The sequence below is a fragment of the Zootoca vivipara genome, chromosome 3, assembly GCF_963506605.1.
Source record: "Zootoca vivipara chromosome 3, rZooViv1.1, whole genome shotgun sequence".
NCBI lineage: Eukaryota > Metazoa > Chordata > Lepidosauria > Squamata > Lacertidae > Zootoca > Zootoca vivipara.
Genome location: NC_083278.1, coordinates 20,991,330 through 21,006,389, shown reverse-complemented (window position 1 = coordinate 21,006,389; position 15,060 = coordinate 20,991,330). Strand labels below are relative to the sequence as shown.

The 15,060-nt window shown below is 41.5% G+C and overlaps 1 protein-coding gene and 1 pseudogene across 1 annotated transcript in view; both read right to left on the bottom strand.

Annotated features, from left to right (window-relative positions):
- The window catches only part of CSMD1 (CUB and Sushi multiple domains 1), a 915,553-nt gene that overhangs the window by 555,687 nt on the left and 344,806 nt on the right, over positions 1-15,060 (bottom strand). The gene's annotated exons all lie outside the window — the stretch shown is intronic.
- LOC118082523 (uncharacterized protein C11orf98-like) lies at positions 6,861-7,141 on the bottom strand (annotated as a pseudogene).

Genomic DNA, 15,060 nt, shown 5'->3' with positions numbered 1-15,060 from the left:
TGTTTACATCTCTCTCCTTGTACACTTAGAACAAAGAAAATATTAATCTATTTGTTAAACATTTTGATTTGCATGTATCTTATTTGCCTTTTTTGGCTTGGTGTTCCATATGCACAGAATTCTATTCCATTCTATCCACTTAGCTCATTTCCTTCCTTCCTTCCTTCCTTCCCTTGTATTTCTCTCTCTGATTTTTCATCTCAATCTTACTTTCAGTTTTTATGTGCCAACAGTTTATAGTCCAGCAACATTCCTTCCTTTTTGCCATTTCCTTTTGTATGAAAGATCATAAACAGATTGTATGCCCATAAGCAAGATTTGTTTCTTTCCCATTGCCTGTGGAATTTCAGGCACTTTAGAAAGAATAGATACTAATAAATATTATCGTCATAATCATCATCAACATGACCATAATCTTCACAATCATAATAATGAAAATAAACACCATTATTTATTATTATTATTATTATCATTATTACAACATGAACTTCACATTTGTGTTGAAGTTTGTTTCATACACTAAAATGTGTGCTTGGATAAGGCATATGACTATGAAATCTATAGGCACCTTGTCTTGTGTAAAATTCAGCCTGTGTTCCAAGTAGTCAGAAGTGTAAAAAGGAAAGGATTGGGCCCCCACTTACAGATATTTTAAAGAGACATGCACTGTATTTTACCAGATGGGTTCTTTTAAAAAAAATTATTTTTATTAAAGATTTCTTAGTTTACAAAAATACGTGCATTGTCTATTTTTTTCAAGTTGTGTTATCTACAGATCAGTTTCATTTGTTGTGAGACATAGGCTATGAGATTAACCCCACCCAATGGACCAGAATGTGGTCTAAACCTCCCTTTAAATCCATATCAGCGAAAAGAAAAGAACTTACAATGAAACTCACTTACAGATGGTACCTAACACCACGAAAACTAGTGCTAATACGCCCAGGAATCCTCCCTCATGCTGGGGAGGATGCACCTCCACATGTACATAGCTCCACATGTGGTGGGGATGTCCCCAAATCCAACTCTTCTGGACATCAATCATACAAGAAAAATGCAAAATAACAAAGTAAGTATTAGAAGTCACCCCAGAACTGGCCCTACTAAACACCTTCCAAGATAATAATTCACATTCACATCATAAAGAGCTCGTGACCCACCTACTCTCAGCAGCCAGAAGCATCATAGCCAGACACTGGAGCATGGGTAGGCAACCTAAGGCCCGGGGGCCGGATCCAGCCCAATCACCTTCTAAATCTGGCCCACGGATGGTCCAGGAATCAGCCTGTTTTTACATGAGTAGAATGTGTCCTTTTATTTAAAATGCATCTCTGTATTATTTGTGGGGCATAGGAATTTGTTCATTCCCCCCCCCCAAAAAAATGGTCTGGCCCCCCACAAGGTCTGAGGGACAGTGGACCAGCCCCCTGCTGAAAAAGTATGCTGACCCCTGCACTGGAGAGACCTGTCAGGAGTAAGCATGGACCAGTGGTATCAAATAGTATGGGGTACTAGATGTGTTCTTCATCCTTCATAATTTGCCCTTGGGTGTTGTTGTTTAGTCGTTTAGTCGTGTCCGACTCTTCGTGACCCCATGGACCAGAGCACGCCAGGCACTCCTGTCTTGCACTGCCTCCCGCAGTTTGGTCAAACTCATGTTCGTAGCTTCGAGAACACTGTCCAACCATCTTGTCCTCTGTCGTCCCCTTCTCCTAGTGCCCTCAATCTTTCCCAACATCAGGGTCTTTTCCAAGGATTCTTCTTTTCTCATGAGGTGGCCAAAGTATTGGAGCCTCAGCTTCACGATCTGTCCTTCCAGGGAGCACTCGGGGCTGATTTCCTTAAGAATGGATAGGTTTGATCTTCTTGCAGTCCATGGGACTCTCAAGAGTCTCCTCCAGCACCATAATTCAAAAGCATCAATTCTTCGGCGATCAGCCTTCTTTATGGTCCAACTCTCACTTCCATACATGCCCTTGGGTATCATTCCTTACTAAAGGATCACCCCAAACCATTTTATCATTAAAAAAATAAAAATGACATCGTGCATTCATTTGTAACCAGGTAGGATTTTAAAAGGTACACATGCAGATAGGCTAAAGTATAATACGACCTGCCAAAATGATTGAAATACTACCGCTGATCTGGAAATGCTATGAGAAATTCTGAAGGAGATAATCTAGCAATATTTTATTCTTGGCAAAATATCTCACTGCTTGTCAAAACATTTTTTTTGCATCTGTCCTTTTTTATTAAGAAGGTTACCGAACACATAACATGCACAAGCACACAAAGAAAGTGACAAAGAGATGTGATACATCCTTCAAACCAGGTGCCAAATCAGGTTTCATTATGTCCCAAGAGTACAGTAAACTCAAAAAGCAGGCAACGTAATTGCCCAGTGCTTTATCGATATGCAACACCACTCACCTACTGTATTAGTAGGTGATTTTCTTGTATATTATGCCCTTGTCCAGGGTGTGAGGAACCTGATACATGATATACAACACAGTGAAAAATAATTGAAGTCAAGTTCTTTAGTCTATCTTTTTTTTTAAAAGGTACATGTTTTGAGTCGGCTTTATTCAAGTAACTTCAAATTATTCACAGAAAGGAAGAGGGTGGGAATTTGACTGGGCAAACATGCATGGCACAGTTTGAACTGCAAACTATATTCAAGTTATAAACTTTTGTGGGTGGGGTGGGTGGTTAAAATTTGAATTTAAACTGGAACCCAAACCTAACAAACATATTGAGCTACATATTGATATGTCCACCAAACTGAATTAAATAATTATTCAGACCAGGATTGAAAAGCCATATTTAGAATCATTCAAGGGCTCCCAGCAGAAATTTATTTTCATTCTCTTGCAGCCTTTAATAATAGAAACTGATATTAAACTAAAAAAAAAAACCTTTACAGCTTCAAATGCATAAAGGGGTGCTGTTTGGAGTGGGTGGGGAGGAATTAGTTTACATAGTAACCCTATGCAAGTTTACTCAGAAGTAAATCCCACTGATTTAAAGGAAAAGGTAAAGGGACCCCTGACCATTAGGTCCAGTCGTGACCGACTCTGGGGTTGCGCGCTCATCTCGCATTATTGGCCGAGGGAGCCGGCGTACAGCTTCCAGGTCATGTGGCCAGCATGACAAAGCCGCTTCTGGCAAACCAGAGCAGCACATGGAAACGCCATTTACCTTCCCGCTGTAGCGGTTCCTATTTATCTACTTGCATTTTGACGTGCTTTCGAACTGCTAGGTTGGCAGGAGCTGGGACCGAGCAACGGGAGCTCACCCCGTCACAGGGATTCGAACCGCCGACCTTCTGATCAGCAAGCCTTAGGCTCAGTGGTTTAACCCACAGAGCCACCTGGGTCAAGTTTACTCAGAAGTAAATCCCACTGATTTACTTACTCCCATATAAGTGTGCATAGGATTGTGCATATAAGTGTGCAATCCTATACATGCCTTTTACACATATTTGAAAGACTGTCAGAAAGTTGATGTAGAAAAATTGCTTTCTGTTGCTCATTACCTGGACCAATGAGTTCAAATTACAGAAAGGGGGATTTCAGCTAAACATTAGGTAGAACTTGCTCATGGTATGAGCTGCTTCAACAGGGGAAGCACATGGCAGTGGACTCTCATTCATTTGCAGTTTTTAAGTAGAGGGCAAATGGCCACCTACCAGGAAAACTGTGGCACTGGATCTCCGACCTTGCCAGGGCTATTTGAGGTATCTTCATATGTCAACTCAGAAGTGCAGTGAGTTCAGTGAAATTTATTTCCAGTAAGTGTATACAGGCAACTCGCAACTAACATGGAGGTTACAGTGATAGCATGCAAAGCCAGAATCACATATAGTCAAACACATTGGGATCAATGGTGCCTGAAAGCCAAGCACAGGTTTTTGGAGCCCAACCTCAGTGTGGGCAATACAGCAAAATTACTATTATTATTCTGTTGCCCTCATATAAGAAGAGCCTAGTGGATATCAGAAGAGCCTAGTGGATCAGGCCAGTGACCCATCTAGTCCAACATCTTGTTCTTACAGTGGCCTGTGGGACACCAGTAAGGAAGACTTGAACAACTGGTATTCAGAAACATCACTATCTATCACAGAACACACTCATCATGGCTAGTAGTCACTGATATCATTATCTTCCATGAATTTGTCTCATGCATAGCACAGCCCCTCTCAGTAAGTATGGAAAAAACTAAATGTGGAAAAACCTACCCACCCCCCTTAAAAAAATGTATTGGGAAATGTAAAAGTCATTTCAAGAGAGCACCATTTTAGAAAACTATACAGGATCACCAGAACCTACCTCATTCCTAGATAAGTGGCAATATACATAGTTAGTATTTTATATGAGTATGCTGATTTCTTACAATATGAATTATTGCACAATGCTAAAAATAGCTCTACTGCCTCACTGCATAATATATTATATAGTGATTGTGATTTTTTGAATGACTGAGCATTTTTCAACAAATCGAAATTGCTTTTACTTGTCATCTAATACCTCCCCAGATGAGCCATACCTTTCCTCAGCTTTATATTTTAAAATTGTATTAAAAAGTTCCGCAGACTTGCTTTGTAAAAGATAAAGAGTCAAATGGCATATTGCGTATCACTGCATTAATTTGCACAAAATGTCAGACTCTTTGTCAGCCTTAGCTGAATCACCATTGTTGTTTTTTTTTAAAAAAAGTTTGAACTTTGAACTTTCAAGCAGCATTGGGACCTTGTGAGTTCGAATTCATTAAGTGCCATATGGCATCTGAACAGGGAGTGTGTGGAGGTTCTTATTATGATATATGCATTTTCTTTCTAATGCAGAGGTTACCTGTACCACAGAAAACAGTTGTCCATAGTAAATTTAGACTGTATAAATCTACTTTAAAACCTCAATATGGCTGACGGACCTGCTGAAATGTCCATATGAGCCACCCACTCACTTGCAATCAAAACCCAAGAGCAAATGTAAAATGCTGGTCAATTTTAATTTTGTTCTTTGGGAGATTTGATTCTCTTTCTCTGCCTCATTTGCATTGTCTGTGTGAGAAGGCCCGAATTTATCTGTGGGAAATTATATTCTGAAGTCATATTTACAACATCCAAATATCAGGTCCTTGTGGGACTAAATATGTAATACAAGAATTATGAATGTGCATGTTAAACATTAATACTTAATCAGACATTGCTCCTTTAGTCTGGCAGCTGACATTTGTGATGTCTTAACTGTGCCAAAAAGAATGGGCCAATGGCTCTTTTCAGAGCCAGTATCAGGACTGCCAAGTCAACTGTTAGGAAAAGCGACTGAGCACTGTGTGTGATACATATTAAGGCCAACAAAATCTCTCTGCATGCCTCCTGCAATTGCAATTGTTCTTACAACCCACATTTTCTTTTAATTAAAACATGCACAAATATATCTCCCCTCCCCTAATTACAGTGTACCTAGCAAATAGGTACATAATTGGGTTAAACTGAAATCTTTCCAGGGGCAATTTTGTGTTTTAATAGTACCTTTTACCGTTGGACCAAAGTGAAAGTCACTGAGGAGGGTTGTCAGCTGCCACTTGCTTAAAAAATGACCCAAACACTAATTGTGTATTTTTTTAAAAAAATCAGTGAACAGATCTGATAAAATGAATGGGAACTGCTATGTTTATGAGTGATAAATGTCAAACTTTTATGGAAGTTTTCTATGTAAATACAAAACGAGTTCCCTCGATGCAAATCCTTTATATTTCTATCCTGAGAAGAATAAAGCATCAATGATTTACTTCTGAGTAAACATGTGTAGGATTTTGCTGTAAATTCCATTGAATCCAATGGAGGTTATCCCCAGCTAAATGAGTATAGCAGCTCACGGTCTCAAACCCATTACCATTTTGTTTGTCTCTGATAGTAGCTGAGCAAGAGTACTCTTAATTGTGTTATGCTGTTTTTATTAGATTGTCTTTATTGTATATGGATTTTTAAAATATCATTGTTTTATTGTACACTGCCTTAGTATTATTTTAATGAGATGTAGCATCTGCATATTTTAAATAAATAAATTGCATACCTCGCCGGCCCCCACCATGGTAACTAGCAATTTTTGTATTGTTTTGCTTTCTGCTATTTTAGTGGAACAGTATTCCAACCCTGGAACATATGTAGATTGCGACTCCCCTCTGCCAAAAATCCTGTTGCACCCTACAATTAGGCTTGAAGAAAAGCCTTCTATATTGGTGCTAAAAGAAGATGGTTTTCAAGCCTAGTTATTTCAAGCCTAGAGGGCAGCAGAAAATGTCCTTCCCCAGCTTCAGTCTCCATTAAGTGCACACACCCTGAAATGCTTTAACCCCCAAGCATAATAGCTTGGGGTGCGGAGGGCAGAAGAAGAGTGAACACTGTATCCGTGTTATACATTTCAGCTCTAGCTCCACCCACTTCTGTTTCTACCCCCAACATGCAGCCTTCGGACAGAAAAAAGTTCCTCACCCTTACTTTAGTCCAGGGATGGGGAATTTCTGGCCCTCCAGAAGTTGTTGGACTCCAACTCCCATCAGCTCCCAACTAGATGGCCAAAGGTGAGGGGGTGATGGGAATTGTAGTCCAGCAACATCCAGTTTGCTCAAGGAACTAGACAGGTGCAGCCTGTCAGGCAAACGTTTCAAGGCTGTGTGTGTTTTTAAAGGAAATCTAGCCACATCAAAGTCCATGGGGGTAAAGAGCTTCAAAGCCCAATCCTTATGTTTTTTTCCTGGTTTTGCATCCATGGTCCTCGCTGCTAACTGCAGAGTTCTGCCAGCAGCCCATGAAAGAGACTAAGGAGGCTGATCTACAGGCTCCACTTCTGTCATCTCTACATTTGGTCTGGCTGCTTTTCCCTCCTCCTTCTACTTGCCACTCTGGCTATTTTACTTGGACTGGACAAAGGTTGACCTGCATTTCCGTCTTCTCCTTTGTGGAATGGTGAATTTGCTTCAACAATTTCCTTTTGTTCTTCCCAGAGTGGGTATTATTCGCTCAGGAAGCGGAACTACGCTTCTTCAGGTGATGAATGGTGATGAGCCCTACAATCCAGCTCTTCTTCTGCTTGCTCAGGATGTGGTGCCTTTTGAAAAGCTTTTTCTGTAGCTCCATCTGATATTTTTTTTCCTGTGGGAGACCTCATGTCTCACCCACGTAGTGCTGGTAACTAGCAATTGTAAGAAGGTTCTTGCATGCAGGGAACCACCACAATGCACATTGCCCATGCAATTGTTTCTGGAGGTGTTCAGAACCGCCTAGGTAGAAAAATGGAAAAGTGTTGATTGTATGGACTGGCCTCTTTAAGTGACTGAGCAAGTCACTGGCTGTGATTTGTGCAATTGTTTAGGCTTGGCAAAGGGTCTGTTTTATGCAATCAGCACTTTCCGATGATCCTTCTGAGACTGCATGGGGGCCAGGCAGGTATGTAATTGTCCTTTATCATAATTCTGAACAGCGATTAGTCTCTAAATGGCAAGCTGCAATCACTTTGCCCTCCCTCAAATCTCTGCAGTGACTTTATGTCTCACCCTGCAGCCATTAAGTTTTAAGCTGCTGCGCAACTAAATGTGTGTTTGTCTTTTGAGCACAGAACCATGATGAAGCTCCCATGTGGTTGGTTGATGGCTGTTACCAGGCTGGTTGCTGGCTGAAGTCCATATGAGGGCCACACTGATGCTTCCATGTCCGTGGAATATATGTGACTCTGCCTGCATGTCTGTGATCGCATTATCTATCAAATGTTGGTAGCTACATATTGAGCTCCAGATTTTGGGGGCCCCTAGAGTAAGCTGCTTTCAGTCCCTGCCCTGAGCATCCGACACATCTGTACTACTACTTAATTGGTGGTGTGCTGCCTGCATTCCTGTGGTGATGCCATCAGGATAAGAGAGCTCTGGGAATACATTGAACACCTGTAAGCAGTGGCACCACTATCTTAATGTAACATAACAAAGTAGGCTTTTGAGGAATATCATTGTACACTTTCTTTTTTCTCCTGGGTATTAAAATCATCACGGACAAACCCCCACTGATATTAATTTTGGTTCTGTTAGATACAAAATCCAAAACGTGCATTTGTTGTAAAATGTTTTATCTGTTCAGGTGGCCACCAGTCCCTCCCAGGGTTTACAAGTTTGTTTTAACTTTGTGCGCATTCCAAAACAAATGGGATTACTGGTATGTATACTTAGGAATCAGTGGAAAAATCAGCTTCATTGTCAGATACAACCATTTATATATAAAAGACAGTATTTGTCTTTTGGCTCTGCATTGGCTCATGCTGATACTTTGCAAAAAAAAAGGGGGGGGAATAAAATGATTGTGTGTATATGTTTGTGGTAACTTCCACACATGCTGAGATGTAGGAAGCCTCTTCAAAAGGAAGGAAGGAAGGAAGGAAGGAAGGAAGGAAGGAAGGAAGGAAGGAAGGAAGGAAGGAAGGAAGGAAGGAAGGAAGGAAGGTTGATGCTTTAAGAGGCAGGGATTGGCTCTAATTTGGATATTCCCCTGAGACCATAATATGTTCCTACTGTGGAATGACACTTTAATGTTACTGTACTTAAAGTGAGGATGATTTAAGAGAGTAAAAAAAGGCCTATACTGTGTAGTTTTCCTTTTCCTTCTCAGATACTGTGTCCAGGGCAGTCTCGAGCAGGTCGGGTGCCCTGGCGTTGAGGCGCAGAGATCGCTCCGGCGCCCCTGCCCTCACAGCATGCAGCATGGCTATACCTAGAGCTGGCCCTGATTGTGTCCTACCTTATAGAGGGCATGTGTTGCGGTGAGACCTGGAGACCGATCTCCTGTGTTGTGGTTGGGTACGATTGGTCAGCCACAACACCCGATTGGTAGGTCCCTCGATGTTAGGTTCAATCTGGCCAATGAGGGGCAGTCCAAACGGATTCTGGGACCTATATATGCCCATGCCCGTGACCCAGAGCTTCCTCTTTCGGTGCGTGCATTCGGAATACCTGCCCACCTCTCCCTACTTTTAGGGCTTTTGCGCTTGAACTTGCTATGCCGTTGTGTGCCGTCTGTCGTTGGAACAGGGGCAGGGCAGGAATTTTCCCCACTTGGCTGATTGGCTGTTGCCATTTGGGTGTTGCCTGCCGAGTAGCAAATCATCACAACTTGTAAGGTTGTGGATAGGCACTGGTTCAGGTGATATGGATCACCTGTTTAGGGAAGCTTTTTATGTTTAACAGACCATTGTATTTTAATATTTTGTTGGAAGCAGCCCAGAGTAGCTGGGGAAACCCAGCCAGATGGTGCCTGAGTCTAGGGGGACATAGTCTGTTCCCGGCTTTTCGCCTATCTTGGCTGACCTATGCTGGTGCCCTGGGTCAGTGCTGCCTGCAAGGGTGCAGGGAGCTAGTCGAACCAGAGCCTATGCAACTTTATTGTAATCAATAAAGTTGTGGCCTAAATTCTGCCACAAACCAAACTAAAACTTGAGTCAAGTGTGAATTTATTGGGGGAGATGTCTCTGGGTCTGAACATGCAATCAAAGATGCCTCTAATATCAAAGTTTGCTTTCTCCCACCCTTCTTGTTTCTTGCACTTTGCATTCATTCGGTATTCAGAATATTTCCATATATATTAGATCATCTCAAAATTTATCGTCTTCAAGATCTTTTCCATCAAATCATCCCACAGGAGGAGGGAAATGTTCATCAGTATACGTTTATTTGTCTTTTTAGAAGCATCTCTTTAAAAGGAAACTAAATTTATGTCCTGAACTTTCTTGTTTGGGAATAATCATTTGTCTAACCCTTAGAACTTCATTTGCCAGTAATATTTGGAAACCCACCACCCACATGCTTCTACACATAGTATAGACAGGGATACACCATGCAAAAATCTATTTGTATGCCTGACTTCCACGACATCCCCCATAAATTTGTACATCTACACTTCCTTGCCTGCGATACACATAAACAAAGTAATCAACTGATTGAATCCCTTGCAAACCAGCTGAATGAATGCTAAAGGTCCCCAACTATGTATTAGAGTTCCCAATTACCTAATTACTGAGGACCCCTTATTTTTCAAAAGCCAAGCCACTGACCCCCTACTTTTTAAAAAAATTGTAACTATGTTAGTTACCTGTACAAAGCAATTTTTTGAAGAAAATGTGGGGTGGCCCCTAATAAGCAAAGGATTTTAGGTATACCGGTACTAAAAAACCATCCTAAAATTTGTGATATCACCACAAATTGCCTATCCCAGGCAGTAGGAAAAACTTAACTCCATTGCTCCACTACAACTGAATAAAAAAAAAGGAATTGTGTCCCTAACTTGCAAGTGCTCTATACTGTATGAAGAAGGCTGTTTACATGAGAGAGTATTCAAGCATGCTATTCCTTGCTTGTAATCTGGGATGGTACATTTTAGCAAAACTTTGCCTCAGCCTATGGCGTTCTCAGAAATCCTTACCCCTTTAACCAAAACCAAACATTTCAGAACTTACTGGCTGGGATCAACATCCCACTCCAGAACATGTTGACTCAAATTTTAGTCTCACTGATGAGATGATGACAGCATGCACAAAGACATTTATTGATTTAATCCTTTGCATTGCCACATAAAAGGATAATATTGGAGACTGAAAATATTGTTACTTGAAACTCCAGAGGGCCTTCTCTGTGTATTACAGCAGCATACAATTCTTGGCTAGCTAGAAGGACCAGTGGTCTTAACTCAGTATAAGGCAACTTAATAAATTCATATGTATTTGAAAAAAGTTTTCTAGCATTTGTGACCTATATAGCAACTCTCATAAAGGAAATAAAAGTAACTTTGGAATATATTTTTTTTACAAATTGCAAGTTAACTTTCCAAAGCTTGTAAACGAAAAAGCCTAAAATAAAACAAGAGAAAAGGTGGTAGAGAAAAAAGATAAAATGAAGGGGAAATAAAGCAGGGTAATGTTTTTCAAATACTGAAGTTGCAATTGTGGACGTTTATTGTGGGTTGTCACTTAATTTTCTTAGCAATCTCTCTCTCTCTCTCTCTCTCTCTCTCTCTCTCTCTCTCTGTATATGTTTTGAATATACAATTGGGCTGGATCCAGATTTAGTCATCTTTAAATAGACCCATTAAAGACAACGGGACTTGTTAATCTTCAGTTCCCTTTGACTATTCCAAGTAAGTATAACTAAGTCTGGCTCTGTCCACATCTATACAGAAATGTGAGAAATAGCTACTCATAAAGATACCTGTAGATTTACTAAGACTCTGTATTGCATAACTGCATTTCCCCTCTATAGGTACAACCCTACAAAATGTTCAACATGCATAAGCCCAGATAGAAGGCACACATCTGGTTTTCAGAAGTAGCTCTTAGATATTTTTTATCTCCTTTCTGTAATCAAGTTACAAACTGGGGGTGAGGTGAGGAGGGCTTGCAGATTGTCCTGATAGACAAGAACACAGAATCCATTTTGCCACTTTTAATTGTCATAAATGGTCTTAATGGCATTGCTTTAAGAGTGCTGGGCAACTGTCAGAAGGGCCATCAACAGAGGCAGACATAGCAGATTAGAAATCCTTAACATGATAAATTATCAGACAGTTTATCTATTGGACCTTTGTCAGGACTTCTTACAAATTACAAACACAGATTCAGTGTTAATTCAATATTTCTAGACCACAATAAATTATTGGATGGATTCTCACACTATTTTCACACTTCCGAAGCCCCACTGATTTATTCTTCATTAGCAAATACTTGGAGCCCATTACAAGACCAATAATAATGGCAAAATTAAGCACTTATAATCATAAATATTTGTTATTCTGATAGGTGCAAACGAAATATATTGCAATTCCATAGCTATAATGACTCTATCTGTCATCAGATTTGAATAACATACAAAGTAAGCATGTGGACGGCTTTTAGCTACAAATTAATGTTGCATTACCCTAAAAGACTTCAAATTACTGCATTTCCTTTAATTATAAATAGCTGTTAGCTACATTAATGCAGTTAACATTTTTTTTAAAAGTACCGGTACATTATTTTCTGAGAGGGAAAAGGCCTATGGGATATGGTTTACAGTTCCTCCAGAAACTAGTTATTCAGTAAGGACTTGACTTGAATTCAAAGAGATTACATGGGTGTGCAAAGCATCCATCTCAGATCATATGCTAAAAATGAGATCACTTCAAGTTAAAAGACCTCAGCCAATTCAGGCAAAGGTGATCAAGTTAAAAGATGTCAAGTAATGGCTTGCCTTGCAACCATGTGCTGAATCAGTTCTATAAACAGGAAGCTGAACCATCTGAAATTGATAGGATATATTTTTATGTAACTGGTTTATTTATGACATTTATATCCTGTCTTTCTTTCCAAGGAACTTGAGGCAGTGTACATAGAGCCCCGTGCCATTTTATTGTCACAATATTCATGAGGTAGGTCGGGCTGAGAGAGCATGACTTGTTCAAGGTCACCCAGTGTTAGGAGTCCGGGTTCCCGGCTTGATAACACAGTAAATGTTAAGTAATTAAAAAGGAGGATTTATTGAAAAAAAACAAGCAATTAGCTTCAGACAGCTATAGCCAAGCCTCCAGCATCATCACTTAAGTTGACCCTTCTAAAGAATCCTTCCGTTTCTGGCAGAATAAACTGAACCTATGACCCTTGTGTTTCTTATTATATTTCCTATCAAACACCCTCGCCCTGTGATGACTTTGTGGGCTCACTGGATCCTCTCCAACTTCTTCCTGTGAAGAAGAGCTGTCTATCTTGTCTTTCATGCCCACCTGAGCCTCTTGAGAGCCGTGGCCGCATTCCAACACGGTCTCAGCTACAACCTTATCTGGCTGCCCCTCAGGGTCAAGAGGAGGGTGAGTCTGCATCTGCCTTCTGTCCTCTGTCTGAGAGAAATCTGATCCAGTTGGTTGCAAACTGCTGTCTGCTATTGGGTGCATTCCTAGGCTTGGAGCTAGAGTATTCATGACACCCAGTAAGCTTCATGGCTGGTGGGGATTGGTCTCCCCAGTCTTAGTCTGACACTTTGATCACCACACCATGCTGGATTGAATCTTCTTTGAGATCGGTGTATAAGACTATTGTTTCCAAAATCTGAAACATCTGACCTCCTACAGTGAAAACATTTAATATCCCAACATCTGGGGCTGACAGTTGCCAACTGATCTCCATGTGTTTCTAACAGCTGGTGTTTCTGCTTTCCAAAGTCGTATGAAGGGATATGGCAGGACGAATGCTAATAGCTGTATGGTGGTATGGCACTCAGTCAGTGTACAGATTGCATGCTGATGTCACAGGGACAATTTCCTCTAGGGAAATCCAAGATACACTATCAAGCAGATGCAGCCTTTGAAGTCCAAATGAAAATAAAGCTTGAAAGCTTTATTAGGTGAATGTACACACAAACTGCACATATTCCATAAAGGTTTTTGATCTGTCACCTGTAACACCGGGTACATACCAACTTCTATAAATTATATATACACCATATATAGTATTTTTACACTCACCTATAATTGCAACTTGGCTCACTAAACCAGGCCAAGCATTTCAATATTTGAATGTATTCAGAACAGACTCACACAATAGAAGCTCAAATGTGCACGAAAACCACCTTTTCCTCATCTTATCAGATGTCACCAGCTGCAAAGAACTGTAACAAGAACTTCTTTGCTAATCTTGCATCTTAAATCACAGAGTTTATCTAGGTATACTAATGGCCAATAATATTAATTAGAAAATAAAACACTTGAGATTTAAAGTTATCTTAGCAAAATAAAATTGCATAGTATCAGATAATATCCCCAAATGACCAATTAAAGTTCCATCTGTAGTAAATATCTAAAGCTGTAACATACCAACAGCCATGGCTTTCCCCAAATAATCCTGGGAAGCCTAGTGTGTTAAAGGTGTTAAGACAGGCATCAGGGCCATCTTAAGGTAATCGCGCGCCCTGGTGCAGGGATCCCTCGGGCGCCCCCCCACTCTTAAAAAAAGGGAAAACTCTTACCTGGCGTGCCGGGCGGCGGGAGCCTCACAGAAGCCCCCACACCTCACAGCAGGGCCACGCTGTGCCGGAGGCCGCCTGCCTGTCTGATGCCGCCGGATTGAGTGGGGGAGGGGGCTCCGCTGCTCCGCGTGGCCTTCCTCCCTTCTCCCAGTGGAGCAGGGTGCCTGGGCAGGCCGGGCCATGTCGGGTTCCTTCCCGCCAACAGGGCACTGCGTTTCATTGGTAGAGGTGCTGCCATGTGGCGTCACCTCTACCAATGAAACGCAGCGCCGGGGTGAGGGATGACCCTGGCGCTGCAGAGCGGAAAAGGGTCCTAGTGCCCCTGTTCCGCTCACTTCCATCCCTGCTCTCGCGGCGTGGCTGGTGGAGGGAAAAGGGAGGCCGCCGTGAAGCTCCCCCACTTGCTGGGGCGCCCCTCAGCACCCCTCAGTGCCCCCTGATCGCCCAGGCGCCGCGGTGCATTGCGCCACTAGAGTCAATGGGCGAGCCGGGCCTGACAGGCATCCCCAAACTTCGGCCCTCCAGATGTTTTGGACTACAATTCCCATCTTCCCCGACCACTGGTCCTGCTAGCTAGGGATCATGGGAATTGTGGGGCGCAGTTTGGGGGTGCCTGTGTTAAGAGTTGTTAGAAGAGTCCTATTTCCAATACAGAGCTATAGTTCCCAAAGTTCCCTGAGAACAGGTATTGTCAGCCCACTCTTGGGAAGTGTAGCTCAGAAAGGAGACAATGACTCAGCTATATATCTCACTGTTACTAAAGTGACCACATTTGTTATGTAAGCCTTATAGACAGGAATTGGTGCAATGATTAGTGGATTAAAGTGGGCTTAGACCTCGAGTTTCTTCTTTGAAGGAAAGACTGAGCATAAATTCTGGGAATGAATGAATACATAATCAAGACAGCAAAGAAAGCATCACTGCTATCTTTTTTATTTTTAATCCTCTCTGAAGGGATATTATTAAGATTTTGTGAAAAGTGTAGCACTTGAAGCAGATGGCATAATGGCACGCTCTATTATACATTTAGTA